Source organism: Oncorhynchus gorbuscha, unplaced genomic scaffold (genome assembly GCF_021184085.1).
Source record: "Oncorhynchus gorbuscha isolate QuinsamMale2020 ecotype Even-year unplaced genomic scaffold, OgorEven_v1.0 Un_scaffold_1688, whole genome shotgun sequence".
NCBI lineage: Eukaryota > Metazoa > Chordata > Actinopteri > Salmoniformes > Salmonidae > Oncorhynchus > Oncorhynchus gorbuscha.
The window spans coordinates 25,001-30,000 of NW_025744858.1; the positions used below are offsets into that span (position 1 = coordinate 25,001).

At 41.3% G+C, this 5,000-nt stretch overlaps 3 non-coding genes across 3 annotated transcripts; all 3 read right to left on the reverse strand.

Annotated features, from left to right (window-relative positions):
• Positions 1-562: 562 nt before the first annotated feature.
• Positions 563-635, reverse strand: trnar-acg. Its single transcript has one exon. It is a non-coding gene; the product is annotated as a tRNA-Arg (tRNA).
• Positions 636-1,571: 936 nt separating this feature from the next.
• trnae-uuc lies at positions 1,572-1,643 on the reverse strand. The gene has a single exon. It is a non-coding gene; the product is annotated as a tRNA-Glu (tRNA).
• A 210-nt stretch (positions 1,644-1,853) lies between these two features.
• Positions 1,854-1,926, reverse strand: trnac-aca. Its single transcript has one exon. It is a non-coding gene; the product is annotated as a tRNA-Cys (tRNA).
• Between the last annotated feature and the right edge of the window lie 3,074 nt (positions 1,927-5,000).

The window sequence follows — 5,000 nt, forward strand, 5'->3', positions numbered from 1 at the left end:
ACAGCTAGACCAGTGTACACAGTCATAGCGTCTCTCAACAACAAGGTTCCTTGGTTTTCTGTTTCAGATGCATATCTTAATTTGATCCTCCTGTTGTTGCATGAATTTTACTGCAGAGCAAGAAATGCAGCCATGAAGTGTATTCAACGTTTAAAAATACTTGTATAATTTGAATCTACATAACAAGTCACATTTCCTGTTGCTGAGGGAATATTGTTGTGTTGTGAGAAACTGCTGCATCTGTTGTTACACAAGTGGGTACCTAACGACAATATATTCTTTCCCATACCGGGAGTTGAACCTGGCCACCTGGGTGAAAACCAGGAATCCTAACCGCTAGACCATATGGGAAGACACATACTTAAAATACACATCACAGACAAATCTTTAAATGTTGACATTATGCCTGTTGGATTTAAAAGCTACATCTTTTTTTCTCAGAGATGTTGGGGAATGTCCAGATGAAATCCGTCTAAAATGTGTTTGAAGTGAGAACAGCCAGAAGCACTGAAAGGTATACAGTATCATTCCCAGCTTGATTTCAGTCAATTAAATAAAGTATTGAGCCAGCCAGGAGTCGAACCTAGAATCTTCTGATCCGTAGTCAGACACGTTATCCATTGCGCCACTGGCCCCACATCTAAGCTGAAGTCAGGTCACAGCTAGACCAGTGTACACAGTCATAGCGTCTGTCAACAACAAGGTTCCTTGGTTTTCTGTTTCAGATGCATATCTTAATTTGATCCTCCTGTTGTTGCATGAATTTTACTGCAGAGCAAGAAATGCAGCCATGAAGTGTATTCAACGTTTAAAGCCTTGTATAATTTGAATCTACATAACATGTCACATTTCCTGTTGCTGAGGGAATATTGTTGTGTTGTGAGAAACTGCTGCATCTGTTGTTACACAAGTGGGTACCTAACGACAATATATTCTTTCCCATACCGGGAGTTGAAACCTGGCCACCTGGGTGAAAACCAGGAATCCTAACCGCTAGACCATATGGGAAGAAACATACTTAAAATACACATCACAGACAAATCTTTAAATGTTGACATTATGCCTGTTTGATTTAAAAGCTACATCTTTTTTCTAATTGGGGAAGTCCAGATGAAATTCTAAAATGTGTTGATTTCAGCACTGAAAGGTATACAGTATCATTCCCAGCTTGATTTCAGTCAATTAAACAAAGTATTGAGCCAGCCAGGAGTTGAACCTAGAATCTTCTGATCCGTAGTCAGACACGTTATCCATTGCGCCACTGGCACCACGTCTAAGCTGAAGTCAGGTCACAGCTAGACCAGTGTACACAGTCATAGCGTCTGTCAACAACAAGGTTCCTTGGTTTTCTGTTTCAGATGCATATCTTAATTTGATCCTCCTGTTGTTGCATGAATTTTACTGCAGAGCAAGAAATGCAGCCATGAAGTGTATTCAACGTTTAAAAAGCCTTGTATAATTTGAATCTACATAACATGTCACATTTCCTGTTGCTGAGTGAATATTGTTGTGTTGTGAGAAACTGCTGCATCTGTTGTTACACAAGTGCGTACCTAATGACAATATATTCTTTCCCATACCGGGAGTTGAACCCGGGCCACCTGGGTGAAAACCAGGAATCCTAACCGCTAGACCATATGGGAAGACACATACTTAAAATACACATCACAGACAAATCTTTAAATGTTGACATTATGCCTGTTGGATTTAAAAGCTACATCTTTTTTCTCAGAGATGTTGGGGAATGTCCAGATGAAATCCATCTATAATGTGTTTGAAGTGAGAACAGCCAGAAGCACTGAAAGGTATACAGTATCATTCCCAGCTTGATTTCAGTCAATTAAATAAAGTATTGAGCCAGCCAGGAGTCGAACCTAGAATCTTCTGATCTGTAGTCAGACACGTTATCCATTGCGCCACTGGCCCCACGTCTAAGCTGAAGTCAGGTCACAGCTAGACCAGTGTACACAGTCATAGCGTCTGTCAACAACAAGGTTCCTTGGTTTTCTGTTTCAGATGCATATCTTAATTTGATCCTCCTGTTGTTGCATGAATTTTACTGCAGAGCAAGAAATGCAGCCATGAAGTGTATTCAACATTTAAAAAAATTGTATAATTGAATCTACATGACATGTCACATTTCCTGTTGCTGAGAGAATATTGTTGTGTTGTGTGAAACTGCTGCATCTGTTGTTACACAAGTGGGTACCTAATGACAAGATATTCTTTCCCATACCGGGAGTTGAACCCGGGCCACCTGGGTGAAAACCAGGAATCCTAACCGCTGACCATATGGGAAGACAAATACTTAAAATACACATCACAGACAAATCTTTAAATGTTGACATTATGCCTGTTTGATTTAAAAGCTACATCTTTTTTAATACAGTATCATTCCCTGCTTGATTTCAGTCAATTAAACAAAGTATTGAGCCAGCCAGGAGTCGAACCTAGAATCTTCTGATCCGTAGTCAGACACGTTATCCATTCAAATCAAATCAAATCAAATTTTATTTGTCACATACACATGGTTAGCAGATGTTAATGCGAGTGTAGCGAAATGCGTGTGCTTCTAGTTCCGACAATGCAGTGATAACCAACAAGTAATCTAACTAACAATTCCAAAACTACTGTCTTATACACAGTGTAAGGGGATAAGGAACATGTACATAAGGATATATGAATGAGTGATGGTACAGAGCAGCATACAGTAGATGGTATCGAGTACAGTATATACATATGAGATGAGTGTGTAGACAAAGTAAACAAAGTGGCATAGTTAAAGTGGCTAGTGATACATGTGTTACATAAGGATGCAGTCGATGATGTAGAGTACAGTATATACATATGCATATGAGATGAATAATGTAGGGTAAGTAACATTATATAAGGTAGCATTGTTTAAAGTGGCTAGTGATATATTTACATCATTTCCCATCAATTCCCATTATTAAAATGGCTGGAGTTGGGTCAGTGTCAATGACAGTGTGTTGGCAGCAGCCACTCAATGTTAGTGGTGGCTGTTTAACAGTCTGATGGCCTTGAGATAGAAGCTGTTTTTCAGTCTCTCGGTCCCAGCTTTGATGCACCTGTACTGACCTCGCCTTCTGGATGATAGCGGGGTGAACAGGCAGTGGTTCGGGTGGTTGATGTCCTTGATGATCTTTATGGCCTTCCTGTAACAACGGGTGGTTTAGGTGTCCTGGAGGGCAGGTAGTTTGCCCCGGTGATGTGTTGTGCAGTCCTCACTACCCTCTGGAGAGCCTTACGGTTGAGGGCGGAGCAGTTGCCGTACCAGGCGGTGATACAGCCCGCCAGGATGCTCTCGATTGTGCATCTGTAGAAGTTTGTGAGTGCTTTTGGTGACAAGCCGAATTTCTTCAGCCTCCTGAGGTTGAATAGGCGCTGCTGCGCCTTCTTCACGACGCTGTCAGTGTGAGTGGACCAATTCAGTTTGTCTGTGATGTGTATGCCGAGGAACTTAAAACTAGCTACCCTCTCCACTACTGTTCCATCGATGTGGATAGGGGGTGTTCCCTCTGCTGTTTCCTGAAGTCCACAATCATCTCCTTAGTTTTGTTGACGTTGAGTGTGAGGTTATTTTCCTGACACCACACTCCGAGGGCCCTCACCTCCTCCCTGTAGGCCGTCTCGTCGTTGTTGGTAATCAAGCCTACCACTGTTGTGTCGTCCGCAAACTTGATGATTGAGTTGGAGGCGTGCGTGGCCACGCAGTCGTGGGTGAACAGGGAGTACAGGAGAGGGCTCAGAACGCACCCTTGTGGGGCCCCCGTGTTGAGGATCAGCGGGGAGGAGATGTTGTTGCCTACCCTCACTGGCACCACGTCTAAGCTGAAGTCAGGTCACAGCTAGACAAATGTACACAGTCATAGCGTCTGTCAACAACAAGGTTCCTTGGTTTTCTGTTTCAGATGCATATCTTAATTTGATCCTCCTGTTGTTGCATGAATTTTACTGCAGAGCAAGAAATGCAGCCATGAAGTGTATTCAACGTTTAAAAATAATTGTATAATTCAAATCTACATGACATGTCACATTTCATGTTGCTGAGTGAATATTGTTGTGTTGTGTGAAAGTACTGCATCTGTTGTTACACAAGTGCGTACCTAATGACAAGTTATTCTTTCCCATACCGGGAGTTGAACCCGGGCCACCTGGGTGAAAACCAGGAATCCTAACCTCTAGACCATATGGGAAGACACATACTTAAAATACACATCACAGACAAATCTTTAAATGTTGACATCATGCCTGTTGGATTTAAAAGCTACATCTTTTTTTCTCAGAGATTTTGGGGAATGTCCAGATGAAATCCGTCTAAAATGTGTTTAATGTGAGAACAGCCAGAAGCAACTGAAAGGTATACAGTATCATTCCCAGCTTAAAATCACACATCAATCAAATCTTTAAATGTTGACATTATGCCTGTTTGATATAAAACCTAGAATCTTTTTTTAATACACGTATCATTCCCACTTGATTTCAGTCAATTAAACAAAGTATTGAGACAGCCAGGAGTCGAACCTAGAATCTTCTAATCCGTAGTCAAACAAGTTATCCATTGCGCCACTGGCAACACGTCTAAGATGAAGTCAGGTCACAGCTAGACCAGTGTACACAGTCATAGCGTTTCTCAACAACAAGGTTCCTTGGTTTTCTGTTTCAGATGCATATGTTAATTTGATCCTCCTGTTGTTGCATGAATTTTACTGCAGAGCAAGAAATGCAGCCATGAAGTGTATTCAACGTTTAAAAACGTTATATAATATGAATCTACATAACATGTGACATTTCCTGTTGCTGAGGGAATATTGTTTTGTGAAACTGCTGCATCTGTTGTTACACAAGTGCGTCCTAACGACAAGTTATTCTTTCTTATACCGGGAGTTGAACCTAGGCCACCTGGGTGAAAACCAGGAATCCTATTCAACGTTTAAAAACCCTTGTATAATTTGAATCTACATAACAAGTCACATTTC